At 38.5% G+C, this 19,194-nt stretch overlaps 1 protein-coding gene across 1 annotated transcript in view; it reads left to right on the top strand.

Annotated features, from left to right (window-relative positions):
* The window catches only part of HTR1B (5-hydroxytryptamine receptor 1B), a 40,328-nt gene extending 23,050 nt beyond the window's left edge, over window positions 1-17,278 (top strand). Inside the window, exon 2 of the mRNA XM_064412480.1 lies at window positions 15,280-17,278. The gene's annotated coding sequence lies outside the window, so the exon portion shown is untranslated. The remainder of the gene's footprint in view (window positions 1-15,279) is intronic.
* The last annotated feature ends 1,916 nt before the right edge of the window (window positions 17,279-19,194 follow it).

Here is a 19,194-nt window from a genome sequence, read left to right as displayed (position 1 = left end):
GCTCTCTCCATTCCTCCTCCTTTTTCGATTCTAACATGGTGAAATTATTGTAAACTTACTTTAAATTCTCTAACATTAGGTATATGTCAAAAATTTCCAGTGCAAATATCTAACCATGATAAATGGGTCTTGACTGAAAGCAGACACAATGGTGATTAATCACTTTGGGGTGATGTGATCCCAAGTTTCTTACTGACCATGTGTGTCAGTCTGCCATTACAGTTACTTCCAAGAAGGATAGAGAGTGGTGATGGGCTTCAGAGGTTTTGTTATTCCAGTGGCTCTGTGAAGGCAGGTAACTCGCTATTGTGACACCATGAACAGAGTGGGAAATTCAGAAATAAGTTTATATCATTATGTAAGTCATAACCAGTCTCAGCAACCAACATTATAATATCTTGCTGAGCTTAGTTAGCTGAGACAGTTTCAGGCAAGCACAGAAGCAGCTAGTCCTCTCTTTTTGGTATAAACTGTGTACTTTATGTCATGTTTTATTCTCGTCTCATATGGAGATGTTTTTCAAAATTAGCAGGCATGCAATTCAGTAAATGTGTTGCTGGAACTATTGCAGTGAGTAGTGCTTATTGTTAATAGAGTTGCTTGGGGGTTTTTTGTGCTGGTAGTTTCGTGACATTGTTAAGAGCTTTGTACCATCATCTATGTGCTGTTCTATTGTCATACCAAAGTTCAGATTATTAAAAGAGTATTAAGATTCTGGATTTTTTCCTCCAGATTTTTTTTTCTAATGTCAGTGGAAAAAATAGATCTTTTCTGAACAAACTGCACCCCAGCACATCACTCTTCAGACATGCTGGTTTTGGATAAAAACCTCAGATTTCTCTGGATCTTTCCTGAGCTCTGAAGATCCTGAGACTGTTTCTTTATAGTCTTCCCAATGACTGCAACAACTGTAAGTAGTACAACAATAGATTATTTGTCTTCTTCATGAATTACCAAGTCTATTTCTGCAAGAACTAGCAGAACTGTGTAGCAAGGTACCTGGAGTCCCTATTTGCTAGCTGGGACCACTCCAACTATGGGCAAAGCAGGCAGTGCCAGATGAGTTAAACAGCCACAGCCCATCTGCCCCTTTCATCTGCCCTGGAGCTTTCAAATCCAGCTGTTTGCTGGACCAGGGAGAGTCTGGTGGTGATTTCATGGCACGTCTTTCCTGCAGCGGTGGGAAATCTGGCTCCTCTCTCTCTATTTCTTGCAGCAAGTGCAGACCTGTGTCCCACCTTCAGAGGGACCAAGTTCTGCATGCTGAAGAGTAGAGAAGACACACAGAAAAATCATGGACTGTCACATGACAGCTAGATGAGCTCTGCTGAATCCCAGCTACCAGTGCAAGCACAGCGTGAAAACAAAAGAGCAGCACCACGGGTCCTGGGGTGGAGCTGGGGTAACTTTATTCGGTGGCAAAACTCCCCCTCGTCAGCGTCCCAGGACCCCAAACTGAGGGCAAACAATGACTTCTAAACGGGGGCAGGTCTCAGGGGAGGATACAATCTTTAACTAACCAGGAGAACTGGGGGTGGAACACAAGGCGGGGAATACAATGTAAAAACCAAAAAAGAATTTCAAGGGAGAAAAACAACTCCAGTGAACTAATGGGGTTTGGGAGAATACAAAACTGACCGGGAAGTTTCTAGTGGGAAGGCAGGTTCGGGGAGAAATTGACATTTAATGAAAGAAGGAATAAGGAAGGTTCTGGGAAGAGGGCAGGGACAGAAGGGGTTAGCAACTGGAAAGGGGAGGGGGTTTAAAGCTTGGCAGGGAGTAGCTAGGTAACAAACAAAAAACCAACACTTAACTAAACTAAATAACAATGAGGGAGTAAGTCTAGTTTTAAAAACATAAAATAAAAAATGGAAAACCTGTGCCACTCTAAAGACAGGAAAAGTACAACATAAGGGAATTATAAAATTACAAATCAAACAGTAAACATAGTAATAACACCAAAAAAACCCACACCACTACAATGGACATGCCACACTGATTAACTTTAAACCCATTTGTGACTCTCAGCATGCAAACAACATATAAAAGTATGATATAGCTGTCTAATTATTAAACAAGGTGCAAATTTTTTAAAGGCTGAATCTTGAGGAGATATAAAAGACCCATTGACATTTTTTGTCCTATTTTTTTTCAAAGAGCAGCTAAATTCTGTTGACCTTTTTATGTGATTGAATTAAAAAGTTTTTAAGCCCCAGAATAAGTTTTTTAAAGTCAATCAAAATTTTGGCATTTCAGTATATCTGGCATTTCAGTATCCTAATTTTCATCACCATAAAGATCAATACTGCCATCCTTCTCTGTTTATGGTATTTTATTTCCTTCAGAAGTTGACTTGAGTGTCAAAGAGGATCTCTAGATCTCTGTCAAGCAAGGTTTCAATAAGAAATATTGGGAAATATTTGTCATGACAGATTATTAAATATCTTCCATTTTTTGTGACATTCTGACTTCATTTCCCTCAAACCTTTCACAGCAATAGGTACAGGATCTCATGGACCTAATAGCAAACACAAATTCTGTAGCAGACATAACTGAGTTATTGAGTTTTTAGATGACATGATTCTGTGAGATGGTTTTCTGACATAAAATGCCATCTGCTTTTACTTAATTTTCCTTGTTTTCTTCTCTAAGTAAACAATGAGAGAACATGTTTGTTCTGAAAGGTAGTTCCTTTGAGGCCTGTTATTTTCCTGCATCTCTCTAAAAAGACAAGATATGAATTTGTTAGTGAGTTACCAGACATTTCAATATACAGCACATCCAAGGAGCCAAATAAATGCACTTCATTTGATACATCCTGATATAGCTGAAAGTTTGAATTTTAAAGTCAGATTTACCAGAAGGATTCTGGGGCCACAGTCAGGAGCAGCTAACAGCTTTAATCTCAAATTATCTTCTCTGTTTTCTGCAAGAAGGATGATGTATTAATGTTTTCCAACACTACAGTTTGTATTGCAGACCCACATTAATGTTGTAGACCCATCAAAAAAAAAAGGGAATAAAATAAAGCTTTCGAAATTTTCTGTGTTCCTACCAGAACAGGATAATTTTGCAGCTTTTAAACAATACTGGCTGGCAGCCAAAAGATACACTAAATCAGTGTCAGACCTTTAATAGCTCATAACATTTTAATGTCTTTTAAAGTATTAGATTGTTATAAGGGTACTATGATATAACAACATTGTTCTCAATTAACACCTAAGAAATATATTCCTTGCAATACTCTTTAGTTGTATTTACTCTTTCTGTACTTAGTGGTATTTTCCAGACTCTCCGTTACAATGAGGGGAAGATTTGATTTTCAAATGGCCTTCACAATGTTTGCTTTTGGTTGAAAGAGAGCTGTAGTGTCTGCTGAGACATCATTAGCTGTGGGGCAATACTACCACACAAATAAAAAGGGACCTGATTAGACAAGAGTTGCCTGATCTATAGAGTAGCTCAGGCTGCAGCTAATCCTATGGGTAGTTGCAATTAAAAAGGCCTTGGTTCTGTGTTAGGTTTGGAGGGTTAGTAAATTGAGACTGGTTATTCATCTTGACTTACCTCTTGATTTCTGAAGTCTATTTAACATAGTAGTAGTAATAATATAGTAACAATAATAATAATAGCATAGTAATTTAAATTTCAAGTTGTTTCCAAGGACTGCAGGGTTTTCCTTTTAAAAAGCTGGAATGAGATCCATTTTTTTTCAGCATTCAGAGCACAATGACAGCAAATTTCTGTTCCATAAAGCTCTTAAGGTCCTTTGATAACAATCTTACAACCAATATGCATGAGATACAGGCTTCAAATTACAGCAGAATGTGCCTGGGAAAAAAGGTAGTTTAAAACATTCTGTACTTACTTGAATAAACCTATTTTAGAGAACGACTATAGTGAGTAGGACTCTATGGGGCACCCTGTGTGACAACAGACTTCCTAAGTCCTTAGCTTCAAAGAGTTTGCCCCACACTGAGAGTGCCTTTGGCTTGCAGCCCTCTGACAGTGGCAGGGAACTGAAACCAGAGACTGCTTTGGGCATGCTGGGTGAGAAACCATTTCAAGGAGCCCCATGGCTGCAGAAATTTTCCGGGGTTTAAGAAGCTGAGGCTCAGGCCTCTTTCAGGGTTTTGAGCACATGCCCCCGAACCCTGCCAAATGCAGACACCCAGGGTTGGGGGTGACTGGGCCAGGGGGGTCTCCAGAGCTTTGGTGGAGTCACTCCTTTACTCATGAACACCCAGCACCTATTTGTTGGGTCAAAGGACACTCTACAGTCTAGGGACTCAGGTGGCATGTGGGAACTCAACATCCAAGCCCACAATGCTAAATGTTTAATACCCACTGTCATGATTTGATACTAATTCAAGCCCTTGTTGCCAGGCTCAGCAGAATGGACATGGAAAAGGCAGGGTCCTCTCACATCTGCAGATGGTCTGATCAGTTCAAGGGAAATCAACCTTGATGGGCTTGGAAAGTTTATGACATCTTTGTGTGTACTCTGGATGTTCTGCAGTTAAATAAAAAGTTCAGAATTCAGAAGCTGTAAACAGATTTTTCTCAATACTAAATCTACAGTGCTATACTTGAAAAAGTGCATTTATCATAGACAAAATGGAGTTTCTGAAAAACATTTATTAAAAGAGACTAACTACAGCTTCCAGTACTCTTGACAAGATTTCATATTTCACTTTTTGTCTTTACCAAGTGCATTAATAGCTTTTAAAGCTAAATTATATGAGTGCTAGATATTTCAGCAGTGCATTAGAGATGGAGAAAACAGAATTTTGTGGCTTTGTGTACATGCCTGGTGGTCAAGAGAAAAAGCACAGTGGCTAGGACTGTTTGAAAAAATGTGGGGTTTTTTCTCCCAGTCCAAACAAATTCATAAAGAAATTTTTTTATTAAAGAGGTAAAATTAAATTAAATTTCCATTGCTTAACTGATGTTTCTCACAATATCCTGAATATTTGAATGACTCAGTATTCCTGAACATATCTTTAAAGCCTCTGGAAACCAGTAAGTCAATTCAGAGGTTGTTTGAGTTGGTATGCATTTGTCACTACAATTTTCACCACTTCACCATTTTTGCTTGCCTGATGAGACACCAGAAGCCAGAAGCCATGTGGTCAAATGTTCAGCAGTGAACTGCTAAAGTGAACCATTTTTTAATAACCTAAGTCCTGAAATATCACTTATTCTCTCCAGTTTATAAACATTTGCAAGCAGAGCAACTGACCTTGAATAAGTAGATCCAAACTCTTGAAAAAGCCTAAGACACTTACAATATATAAAAAAGTAAAGCAAGTCACAAAATTACAGCATTTCCTAAAATCTTTTCCAGTGCAATCACTGTTCAAAATAGGTTAATGTCTTTTTTTTAGCTGAATTTACCTAGTTCTAAGCAGCCACTCATGTCTTTATGTTGTAACTGTACAGTACAATTTGACTGGTTGTCTAACACAGCTAAAAGAAATTAAAATAGCTGCAAGTAAAATAATTTTTCCCAGCTGAGTCCCACATGAGCTCTGGCTGATCTTTCTTTCACTCAAGTTAAGATAGTAATTTTCATGCACGTTACATTTTTCATTCAGACGCAAGAGACTTGTTTAATGAGTTGCCTGAGGTGCAACATCTTTACTTTGAAGCAAATTAAGCCACTTTCTACAACAAGATGTAGGGTTGGTTACATGTGTGTGCGTGTGTGTGTTTACTTTATTGCCATCACCACACTGCTGTGTGTACTTGTCCTACTACAGGCTACTATTCCAGGCTCTGCACCAATGTAAGGCTTGGTGCAGGCCAGCAAGGGTGACTCACTCGCTGTGGAGGCTGAGAACATGGGAATATGCCTTTTTTTCCATACCATCCAGTTTAGGGAATTAGCAGAAATTCTAGGCTGAACATTGAGTCTCTTTATACAGAACATGACTGGCATCTGTGATTAGGGCAGCAGAACTGAACTTCCAAGGTGAGTTCAAGTGATGCCTGGAGAGGCTGACCTAGAAGAGAGGCTAGACAGAGCTAAAGGAATAAAGTAGGTATTTATTGAAAGGCCTTCAAAGGATACACCTTGGGCAGCACAAGACCCAGCCAGGGCTCTGCCCAAGATGGACCCAAGATGGATGCAATGGGGATGACTGGTCACGAGTTTTCACTCTTTTATAAGTTTTGATCCATTTACATATTGGGGTCAATTGTCCAATTACAGCTTCAGGTTATGAAGTCCCATCCTCCCAGATTGCTCTCCTCAATTCACTGCTGTTGTTTACACTTCTTGAGCCTAAAGCTGCAACTGTGTCCTTGGTTCTCAGGCTGGAAAAGGATTGCTTTGTTGAACTAAACTGTGACGAGAACTTGCTAACACTCTATATGAAGTTCAGAGTGGCATACTAAGGCAGTAGAGAATCTAAAAAATATGAAAGCTAAAAATTAAGACATCACAAGCAGGTTGTTTTGGAAGGGTGAGCAAGATATGTGGACTTCCAGGGAAGGGAGTAGCTGCTTTCTGGTGCGGTTTGCACCAGGGGTGAGTAAATTATTTGAGCAGTTTGGCTGAGCCAGAACAGAATTCCCTGCATATTCTTTAAGAGCGAACTACCACCTATTCAGTTTCATGTTCCACTTTTGTGCACTGTCTACGGGAAGAAGGAAAATTGCATGTGATTTTGACATTAAGCTCTGCCTAAAGGATGTGCATAAAGATTACTGTGCTTTTTTGAAGGTGCTCAAAGCAGATAAATGAGTGTGTTCTCCACTGTGACAGATCTGGTCTCAAACAAGGATAAAAGAAATTTGGTGGACATTCCCCTCAGGGAAGAGATTCAGCTTTACAGTGACATAATCATCAATCTCAGCCCACCAGTCACACCTGGCAAGTTGTTCAGAGAGACAATACTAAGTAAGGCATTTGCTGAACAGCACTAAAAGTTGTTTATGCTGTGAGAGTCTGAAGTGTCCAGTGATGTTGTATTTGCATATTCCAAACACCACCTCCCCAGCAGCCAGGTGCAGTGTATTGTGCCCTTCCTTTGTTCACAACAACATTCTGAAGCACAACTTTGGAGATGGCAGGCACTTTAGGACAGCTTTGCAGATGTTTTTCCTTCCTTAATCTTGCTGAGATGGGTTAGGAATATTTTCACATGAGCAACTCCATAATACACAGGCTGAGCCCTCAGAAAGTATTATTAAATTAACCTCATTCCTCTCTGTGGAGTGCTTCACTCCGACCAGTTGAGTGCATTTTATTTCTATTATATTAGTATCTGCTGTAAAGAGTTATGTTAGAGTGATTTAATTTTTCCAACAAACCTACTCACCATCTGCATTTGGCAAAACTCGTTGACATCAGTCTTTGTTGCTTAGCAATAAACACTTGTGCTGACTCCAGTCACAAAGAGTGTTCATTACTTTGTCATTCAGACATTTTACACAGCCTCCATGGCCTCAGAAATTGTTTGTTTACACTGGCCTTGGGAGAGAGGTGGAAGAGCTGAAAACCAAATGTGTAGAATGAGAGGAAAGGCACACCGATCTTGAAAGCTGTTGGACTCAAATAGTAAAGAAGCTGTAATAGATCCCCAAGTTTGATAATGAAGAGAAAAATATGAAAAAGAAATCAATGCAATACTATCACTATAAAACATTAAAGCAATTACAGAGCTTGCCAAACATCAACAGTCTTGAACACTATGAAAGTGTTTTGCAATAGCATCAGTGATCACATTCCATCAATATGTGCTATTCAAGATGTGCTAATCAGCAAGAATATATGATCTAAAAATGTTCTTTGTGCTTTTATTCTGTGTCTGTTTGTATATAATACCTGGATCATGTATTCTAACTTGAACAAAATATCTAAAAAATTTGCATTTTGTAGAATTCTATGGTAATTGCCTTGTTGCTCATAACTCCAGAATTAGTTGAATTTGACAATAACTTTTATAGTTAATATTAGCTCAGAATTGATCTGCGTTGAAACCTTTGAGGAAAGTTTTATTTATAGAAAGTTAGTAGAATAAGTACTTAAAGCTGCACAATTATAATTGCTTTACTTATTTAGCAGTGCCTATGTCCCACTTCTGTTTAGATATCTAATTTTAAGACATTAACCTTTGGCACTAAGACTAGGAAAATTGAACTAGGAGGGTCCAAAAAGGCATAATTAGAATTGAAAATTAAATGGGTCACTTGTCATGAAGCGTGTTACATTTAATAGATGAACAAGCTAACAAATGAATATGACAGTGAGTCATCCGAAGTCAGAAAACAGCGCACTGTTGGAACGTCAGATGATTTATAGAATGCATAGGTTTTGCTTTTATTTGTGGATACATTGTGCAAAATAAGTTGATCTTTTTACATGGATAGGAGCAGAAATGCAGAAAAATTCAGAACATGCCATAACAAATCTGTTGTGGACAGGGCGTCCACTGCAAAACATAATTGGCATATTTTTCAGGAAATGGCAAAGAAAACTTCCCTGAGGAGAACTTCATTCAATAATTTGGGACCTAAAATCTGTTTACTTTGCAAGTGATGGGTTTGAGTCTAGTATGCCAGTTGAAAATTTTACTTTCAGTCTTAATCAAAATAGTAATAAAAGTATCCAACAAGTATGAACTGGGAATTTTGAGTTAGGCTGCTGGTGAAGCACATTAACCTTAACAGAAACTGCAGTCATATCTAAGAAAGATTGTGCCTAAAATGCTGATCAGGCATGTGTAAAGACCACAGCTGCCATGCAACCTTCAAGACCAGAATGAGAGATTAGAATGTGAGCTTTGTTACAAAAGTCACACTCTTTCAAAATGTGCAGGAAGCTCAAAGGAAAAGTGCCCCTTCCATGCTAGCCTTAAGTCAGGACATAAGTTCCCCACCTGCAGGGGACAATGCCATGGTGTCAGTGCAATGCTGACCTGAGTTGCTGTGGCAGGGGTGTGATCATATTGTCCAGACAAAGGCACAGAAACCCTGAATTTGACTCCCAAAGGCTGTTTGCTCACTAGGGTTTTCTTTGGGAATTTGCAAGGCAGCATTGTGTTGCGTGGCCATGCTCAGTCTGCTGAAGAGAATTTTTATGACTGTCTGAGTGGATGTTCAGTTCAGACACATGCAGCAGTCAAGTGCAAACTTGAAAGCCTGACCCTCAGCCTTTTTGGAAATGTCTCCTATTAAATACAACATGCTGCTGAAATAGAAAGCAAAACATAAAGGGACCTGTGCTGATCCAAGATAAAACTTTTTACTTCAATATGAAGGATAAAAATGTAAAAGCAACTGGACAGAAGGGGAAAAACCCTACTCAAAAAGTCACATTTTGACAAGAAAATTGTTTGAAAGATGAAAGATGGTACTCTGAGGAGTCAGAGCCTAGGAATAACAAGAAATCTAAGGCTTCTCTTTTGGCAAGGCTGGTATTCTTCAATACCCTAGAGCATCTGTAAAAGTTTTCTTACGGAAAAATGCTGACTTTTCTAAAAATGCAGTCAGTGTAAGAAGAACAGTGTATTCTCAGTGAATGATGTGTTAGGCTCTGTGCTCCTGACAAATCCAAATTCAAGCTGAATGACCAATTGCCCTGATACAGGCTTGGAACAGCTCCATGTCTGCAGCACTGATTATATCGATAATTCCCTTCACTTTTCTGCTCCTCTCTCTCTCTGTGTCTGGGATGTGGGTTTTTTTTATTTCTAGCTACTTTTTCACTATTGTTATGTGGTAAAAAAAGACTTCAGCATCAATAGTAAACATTTTTTTGAGCAAGAAATAACCCCCATGTCAAATTCTGTGTCCTGAATTGCTTAGACAGCTCTGAAATGCTGTAGAAAAATACCATCCAACTAGGCCTGAGGTGGGGCAGACAACAATTTTTTTTTCTCTCTTGGTTCAAACCCTTGAGAAGGTTCAAACTGGATAATCTAATGGTGTGTTCTGGATTTCAAGGTTGCAAATAAGGTTAATGAAATGGTATTGGGACCCCAGGCTGTGGTGACAGTTAGCAGAGCCATGTTTCAGCCACACAGAAGAAAGGATAGACACAGGCTCCAAGAGGCAGTGGGTCATGGGTGCAATTTGATACTCCCCATTCCCTGGTTTGGTGGCAAACACCAGCTGCTCCTGATGTTTCTTCTTTTGCCCATAAAATTGTTATTCAGCAGGTCTGCAGCTGAGCTTCTTGGGTAGGAAGCACTACATTAGGGTTGTAAGGAGCTGTAGGGGATTCAAGTGGTGGCGAGAAAAAACACATAAGAGGCATCTTTACATGTGAGTTATGCCCTTGGGGAGCTCTGCCTATAGCTTTTATATATTTTTCTAAAAGATATCTTATTCAGCAAATATTTTCAGCACTCAGTAGAATTACTGTGAAACTGGGATATTGTGTACTGCCACTAGTAAAAACACTAAATCAGGCACCACAAATATAAAATAAAAAAGGCTATAGGGGAAATAGAGCTGATTCGCTGTCATTCCTTTATTATGTCTTTTCCATTATGCATTTAAATTCATAATTTTTACAGTGTTTCATGTGGTGCAACAATAGAGCTGCAGAAAAAGAATTTTGCCCCTGCTGCCAGTAAAGCTACAAATTCAACAGTTTATTTCCTCCTTGAGGGATACTTTTTCCATACTTTTATCAACGAAGTGAATCAATGACTCACTGCTTGCCAATACAACTCACACTGCGTTTTCTCATTTCCCTAGAACCGAGACAGTCAGTATAAAAATAAATGTCTGTTCTCACCACTTCCTGTCCTGCTCTCCAAAAGAAGTGTTTCAGGCATTTAATTTCTCATCTTTGGCTTTCCCAATCTCTCTCTCATTATTGATGGGAGTGTCCTGCAACAGGAAATGGCCCTGTCATGTAAGCTTCAATGTGTTAAGGATTTCTTCCATCTAAAAATAAGTACCAGAACTATCTTCTAGTTTGTTCCTCTTCTTTTGTGTTAAATTCCAAATGTCATACATAGTATAGAGCTTAGAATAAACTCAACCTTTTATGCCATTTAAATGCAACAAACTGCTTTTAACAGTCTGCTTTGCAAATGTACTTGAAATCCTATTAAGCATTTGCCATGTGGCTCATGATGTGTCCATGCTTCAGGAAGAATTGGTACATGATGCATCTGCTGACTTCTTTCAGAGATTAATATCTGCATTAGAAAAGTACTTGGGTGACAATCAAGAATGAGGCCACACTAGGATTTTTGTATGGTCTTAGGTCCTCAGAAGGAAAATACCTTTGAATTAATAGTCCACCATCCCAAAATCTCAGTGAGTTAATGGAAAACCTTGTACACTATTAATGTTGTTACCAATGACATTCAAATAAAAAAAAATCTAATTGTACATTGAACCACTGTTAATCACCCTAACATTCAACACCATGTATCTGGGTACATATAGTACATATTCATCCCGCATATGAAAAATACATTCTAATTAGCTTCTTCTAATAGAGATAAAAAAGATGCCCAAAAAGCACAATGCTTGCATTTATTGTGTAAAATATTATATAATTAGATAATCTCTGATACTGAATGGCTTGGGGAAAAAGACTCAGGGCTAAGTCACAGATTCTAATTTCAGCAGAATCTAATTTTATTTGGAAATAGTTGTTACTTGACCTCTCTCCTCTGTACATTAGTCAACATAACTGTAAAACCCATTAAAAACAGGGCTCTTTGGAATTGTTTGTTAAATTTGAAGATGAAAAATTCTGCTAAAACACATCAAAATGTTTTCCACTATGAAAAGAGTGTCTCTTCTTTCTGGCAGTTGCTTAGTCATGAGATTAAAGCTGTGAAAAAAAAAGAAGTGTGACACCAATGCCTTCAAAAAAAACAAACCAAAAAACCCAAAAACTATTAATAATTACAGTTTTAATGAATGGCATGCTGAACATTTAAAATCCAAATTCAGTGGAGCAGCACTAACAGTTTATTCCTCCCACCAGCACAATTATCAGGTCAAGGCTGCAGAGAGGGAGAAAGGTTTAATTTTTGGAAGTGAGTGGGAGTGAAGGTTCTGACTGTGTGGTCCTGCAATGCATGACACTCTTGAGTTTTCTCAGAGTGCAGCTGAGGAAGAGGACCTGTTTTGGAGCATGGCCATGACAGTGATGAAAAGCAAAAGGAACCGTTAAGGGAGAAGGGAAGGTGAATTTGACAGACACAGTGGGACACCTTTGCCAGTTTCCTCACTGCCTGCCACAGCCCATGAGCATCATTTGGCCAACGCGACAGAGACTTCCACGGCAGTACCTCGCTTCAAGCCGTTCGTCACCAGTACAGCTGCTGGGGCTGGCTTTGTCAGGAGTAGAATGTTGAGCATATCAGTTTTGACAGGATCTCACTGGAAGGTTTCCTTTTAACTTTGGATTGACTATGGTTGAGCTCCGTGAATTTTTTATGACAGTGTGTCTAAATCCACCTCTCCCCATGCTGGCGGGATTGCTCCCTGAAAAACACCTCTTTGTGTCTTGCCTGCATTTTTTGTCCTTCTTTCACCTGCCCAGCCCTTATTTTCAGAACTGCATATTCACCTTTGTGTGTCAAATATCCATATCTTTCATTCAACTTTTTCTTACAATTCACCTCTCTCAGAAGCCTCTGTCTGGAAGACAGGAGACTTATCCCTTTTTAACTTCTTTTGCTTTCAAGTTTTGCTTTGGTATGATTTTACTAATACTACATGTAAACTGTAAAAATCAAAAGGGAAATAAGCAAAAAAATAGGATTTGTTAAATCATGAGTATATTTTGATTTACAGGGTCAGGCAAGTGATCTGAAGCTATATTACACTTTCCAGCCAATGTCAGACAAATTACTTAATGACTTGCTTCTAGGAATATACAATTTTTATTGCATTAATGGAGGTTTTTCACCTTCTTGACTTCATGAATAAGCAGATATAGACACAAGTACATCGCAGTCTGAAGATAATCAAGTGTATGGTGGGGTGAAATTTGCTTCCCTCCTGCTATGCTATACCTAATGATGTTAAATCCTGAATTAAGATGCATGACTGCACAGTCCTTCTGCAGATAAGAATGGTTTCTTCCCTTGAATACTAAAATGGTTGTGTGGTATCAGGTAGAAAATTTGTGGTACAAAATATCTTGAGAAAATAATTGACTTGGTGAATAATTTATTGAATTTGCTGAAAATATTGACCTAGATTTAATGTTTCCACATTCAGAACACGGAAAATGAGTTAAATTGGTATGTGGAGTTAGCCTAGAGTGAGACTGTTGCAGCATGATTAATTTACAAGTGTGAGTTGTTACTCAAGAAAAGCCACTTAGCTATTAAATGCTCTACTTGGGTTAAGCTGACATTTTCTTCAAACTAAGACTGGTGGTCTGATATTGCTAACCATTAGACAAGCTGTGAAGAAGAAATTGGGAGTGGTTAACAGACTTGGTGATAGGTAAGGACTGCAATTCTGAGCCTTCTAAGTCTTCATGTTTACTTTTTTGATCACCTTTGAACCTGATTTGATACCATGTCTCTATCAGCCTGGTGGCTTAACCACGCCTTATCTCCTTCTGTATTCAAATTGCAGAGGCTATTAGAAAGTCTGGTGCACTGAAGTTTAAAGCACCTTAAATAAGTACTAGTTTACTACTCAGAAAAGTGGCTGCTAGACCTGCCTAGATTTTTGTCAAAAAAAAAAAAAGCATCAAATAGCAGAGAAAATTCAGAATAGAAAATTTTATTTCATGTCCAGAAGAAAAGGAAGAACTGGAGATGGACAATTAGGTAATACAAAAGGAAAATTAAATAAAACTTATAGATGAATGTAGTTTTCTTTTCATTGTTTAGATTGATGTATTTTCTTTTGATAGAGACTCCTTGTTTTAGTGGACATCAGATAGCCAAGCTCATATGATGTCAGACCTTTCTAAGAAGCAGAATGTATCAGATAAAGCTTTCAGACTGGACATGTACTACATCTGCAGCCATCTACTTGTGTAGACTTACCCTTTCTCACCAGAATGCATTTTTCTTGCCTGATTTACATTAGTTGTGCAGTTTTTGGCTATGTAGAGCAATCAGTGAGCCAGCCTTGCCCAGCACCAGGCATGACTGTTGGCAAAAGTATCCAAGAAAAAAGCTGCTTGCTAAAATCTGTCAGCAGGCTGAAGCTTTTAACAAATCTTATTTTGCAGAAATGTTCTTTGCAGGAACAAGTTCACAAAAGGGGTCACATTTTTTTTCAAGAAAAAGAAAAATTGTGTCAGCAAATGCTGGCTACAGGGAAAGGGCTCTGAGGGGTATTGGATTCAAAGTGTTGTGGTACTCATGAAAGGAATGGTGAAAGTGTTTCAGCTGAAAGGGAAAGTTAAAGGAAGATAGCACAGAATCTGTGGGGGAAGTAGCAGGAACCTCCAAGATTGTAGAGGGATGGGAGGCCAAGCTTGGATGCTTGCCAAAAAGGGGTCTGGTTGGGGTTCAGGCTACAATACCACTGTGTTTACAGTCATCCTTTAAACTGCTATTTGCAGCACAGAAGTCATTAAGCAAACTAGGGAAAACAACTCCGTATGTGTTAGCAGCTTCAAAATGATGATGATCTAAAGAGAAAGAGAGGATGGTAGAAAGGGTAATGTTTTATAACAGGATTATGGGAAGGAGAAAGGAAATGGCATTTTAATCTTTGCTTCATAAATAAGTGACCAGTAGTGGGAATAAGAAATAAGAAATCCCACACTGTCCCCTACTTTTGACAAGAGTACCCCAAGCACTCATGTGCAGCACCATTAAGGCCTAAAAAGCATATCTCTTTCAGTGCAATGGCAACAGGAGATTCAGGGAGTCCTTCAGTTTGCAAATGAAGACAACCCATCCCAGCTAGATAATTATGGATGTTATGATTTTAGATACAGATGTCTGAGCTCTCTTCAGAGTCAGCAGGGAGAGTTCAGGGAGTGAGACTTTACCTCAGACTGAGCAGAGTCACTTACTAGACCAGCTGGTTTTCTAGGAGACTCTTTTTTTCTGGGACACTGGACACCTGACACCTCCTTTTCTTGTAGACACAAATTAAGAATCTTAATGATTCTCAATGTAAAAAATGCATTATCAAGTAATTCTTAAGATGTGTATTTCTTGGGGAATGTTGAAATCTGTTAGAATGTCTATAATACTTATCAAATGCAGGAAAACAAGAGCTACACTAATCTCCAAGTTCTCTTAACAGTACTTTCTTTGCACAATGCTGTCTTGCACCAGCAACTCATATATTTTGTATCTGAACTTTTCTGAACAGGAACTATTGTTTATAGGCAAAAGAAGTGACAGGAATGAATACCAACCTCTGCTGAAGATTTGCAGACCCTCTTCCACTCTTTACCACTTTTACTAGACCTGTCACAAGCTGAACACACTCATCGAGACAGTCCCTGTAGTCGGGCTCTTGGTCCTTGTAACCAGCAAGAGCTGAATAAAGAAGTACCAGGTATAAGTCTGCTGGGTCCTTTCAATGTGTAAGAATCTCTTTTTCTTGGATTGTATGTTGGGCAGTCAGCCTGAGGATCCTCACAAACTGAAGGGAACGACATGCCCACACTGATCGTTTCCAACACTCGGCGTCTTCTGTGCCACAGAATTGCTGATGGTGTAACAGCCAAGATGCTTCAGTAAAAAAAATTCAGAAATGGCCAAGGAACCAACAACTGAGCAGCAGGAACTGAATATCTTTTGGAAAGCACATCCTTTTTAGTTCACAGGTGGTGTGAGGAGGAACAATTGACTTGAAAATTACAGCAGTTCTGCAATTTCTTCAAATTGACATAAATCAAGGAATAACTACTTAGAATAACCAACTCCTTACTCCAGGACATGATCAGAACTAGAAAATTATATTGAAGCTGGGAAGATGAAGAGATGTTTGGATATGCTGAGATCACAGTTTTCAGCTGTAAGCACAGGAGTGCACATTTTAACAATGGAGCAGATGCTTCCAATTATCTGCAATAAGGGACACTTGAAAATCTAGCTGGTATTAGGTGGCTGTCAGAAGGCTCTTGGATAAGAAGAAAAGTATGCAAAGTGCAGCAAAATAATTTTACTTTCATAGCACATTAATTTTAAGACTGCTCTACAAGTAGAAAAACTTGTGTGTATTCTGATGACTGAAAGCAAAACAATCAAACTGGAAATCTTAATGTAGAATGCTTTTCCTATTTTAAACCATGACAAACCTTACTCATGAAATATTTCCTTTGATGTTCTACAATGTTATTCAAATTTAAATAGATTTACATGTTTAACTGTGCCTACTGCTTGCTCATGTAGTGCTTACATATGACCTGAAAATAAGATTCCCATAGAAATAGCTTGTAAAATACAGAACTGTACAACATATAAGAGGCCGTACAAAATAGAAGAAATATTAATGCAGCCCTTTTATTCACTCTTTTGCAATTACTGCATGCCACAATCCTGGGACATCTTTTTGATTTGCTATGTGCTTAGCAGGGAATTCAGGAAGGCTGAATTGCCTGCCCAAACCGTGCATGTTCTGACAGGAAAATTCATCTACTGTCATTTGCTCCTTGGTCTGTAGTAACTCAGGCTGTCTGCACTCTCTGCTGGCCTGTTTTTTTCTCCTGAGCCAGTTTTTTTCTCCAGTGTGTCAAGCCTGTGTTCCAGACACACCTTCACACTTCCCCACCTCTCCGATAGTTGGGCTATAGCAATCCTGTCCATACGAGTGAGGTGTGACCAGTAATCTGCAATTACCATTGTGAAGACACCGTGGTAACTGCAGATATGCAGGCTTTGGATAAGGGTGCTCTGAACAAACCAACACCAAGCTCAGGATAACTCCACATTCACCCATGCAGCCAGGTGCTTTGACCATATTGACAGCATGCGCCAAATGACTCAACAATGAAACCACAATTGTGAGTTTGTTCTCCTGAACAATCCCAAATACATTTTCATTTCTGAGTTCCAGCACTCTTCTTTCTTCTTCGATTATTGGGTTGGGGTGGAGTCAATAAAACAGAAACAATCTTTTGGTGAAAGATTTGTGCTCTTAGACTTGTTCCTCTTTAAAATGCATGCATCTTGGCTGTATAGAGAAAATGCTATTTCAGCTTGTCTCCACAAAAAGTATGAGAAAAATACATCATAGATAAATTTTATAGTAAAAATTATTAACTTGTTGACAATTGAGATAATATTCTGCTGATAAAATAAATATACCTTTTTAAAAGGTCCTTTCTCTCTCCACTGCTTTAAGATGTGATTGCTAATTTATATGCAGGACTTGCACACAGAAGAGTTTATCCACGCTTCAGATGCAACTCAAAAATCCTGTGGGAAAGTGCTCTTTTCTTGGCAGTTGTACAAAACCTCAAAAACAAATAATTGAAATTAATTTGAAAATCATTATTTTGGAACTATATGCACTCAGTACTACCACCTACAATTGTGTCTACAAAAAGGAGTATTGAAATTGCTTTAAAGTAACACATTCTTCATTCAGCAAACTCCTTAATGATTACTTTGGGACAGATTATTGTTCTTACTCTTGGTGGTCTGCTAAGTACCCCAGATCATTTGACATTGGCCTTTCCTGGCTGATTTGCGGTGCTCTGAAGAAAGAGTGGGTAATGAATTCCACATTGCAAGTAGATGCCTCATTTCATTCTTCCTGAAGATCCACAGGAAGCTGCTCAGCAGTGATAGTGAATTAAATAAATTCTGAGCAGCTGGTGATAACCTCTTCCTCCAAATGCTGATCCACTCTGGGAAAGCCAAGGAGAGGTAACTGCTTGCTTATTGGGATGTGTGGACAGAAGTCTTAGAGGTTATTATTAAGACTTCATTGCTTGCTATCAATGTCATTTTGTAAAGAAAGTGAGTCCAAGTCAGTAGACTGGGTATACCATGAACAAGTAAGGTCTTACCTCCTCATTTACCTGCCTGGGAAAAAAGACAAGGAGTTCAAGGAAAGAAATCCAAAAGGATATGATTAAGAATGTTTAAGGCTTCCTGAAAAACTTTAGAATAGGTTTTTCAAATATATCCTGGTGCTTGAAGTTTGTTGAACAAAACAAAGTTCAAGAATGACTGCTGTAGAAGACTGGACATGCATGGTCTGCTCAAAGTGCTGCCAGTATTCTGCTCTGGCTTTGTGGGCTTTATACACCAGTTGTTTCTGCCTCAGTATACACTTTAATCTTTTCCCCAACAAGAAGTTAAAAATAACAAAATATGTGAAAATGGAGACAAAAAATATAATCAATGATATTATATTAAGTTTCAATTAAAATTTAATTATATTGTAGTATAATACCAAGAGTGCAAAGAACACTTGGAGTTGAATTCTTAGGCCTTTAATGGCCTTTTAGACATCCTGGAGTATCTGAGACACCTGAACATAATTTACCAGATAATATAGGACCTGTGTGAGACTTCCATCTTTCTGGAACAAGGAAGTAGGAAGGATGTCTTAAAATCATGCTAAATGTAATTTTGACTGGTAAATTTCACCCCTTTTGTCTGGGATTACGTTTGAAAGGCAGCTTTCAAATAAAACTCTTCTGTGTATCTGTTCTTGTCCGATTTCTACCATACAAAGCTGTTAAGCAGCTTTACTGATATAGGTTAGTAAAACAGTGGAAACAGAAGTATCATATTTTCTTTTCGTTTTCCAAACTGGCAGGATGTACACAATCTTCTAAAATTCTGCACAGGTATATTGTATAGCTAATGTTCTTTAATGGCTGTTCTTTACATTAAATAGAGATAGATTGGTTCACTCTATAAGTAAAGGTAATTTTAATCATCTGGATAGCAACCACATCTGCTGCCATGTGCCAGAAAAAATGAAAAGGCTAGGGAAGATCCAGCTGGGTGGGACTTCTCAGCCAAAATGCTGGTTATGTGGAGACTGTAACCATCTTACTTTTCCAGAAAAATAAATCAGGAGAAGAAAAAAAGTAACATTAGTGATGAGATTGATATGATATGATATGATATGATATGATATGATATGATATGATATGATGATATGATATGCAAATTCATGAAGCAGTCCATATTTTTTAGCCTGAAGAGGCGAAGACTGAGAGGCAATACTATCAATGTATAAAAGTGTTTGAAGGGAGGGTGCCAAGAGGATGTAGCCAGGCTCTTCTCAGTGGTTCCAGCAATGAGAGTGAGAGACTAT

Source organism: Passer domesticus, chromosome 3, assembly GCF_036417665.1.
Source record: "Passer domesticus isolate bPasDom1 chromosome 3, bPasDom1.hap1, whole genome shotgun sequence".
Taxonomy (NCBI): domain Eukaryota; kingdom Metazoa; phylum Chordata; class Aves; order Passeriformes; family Passeridae; genus Passer; species Passer domesticus.
This window is presented reverse-complemented; position numbering and strand designations above follow the sequence as displayed.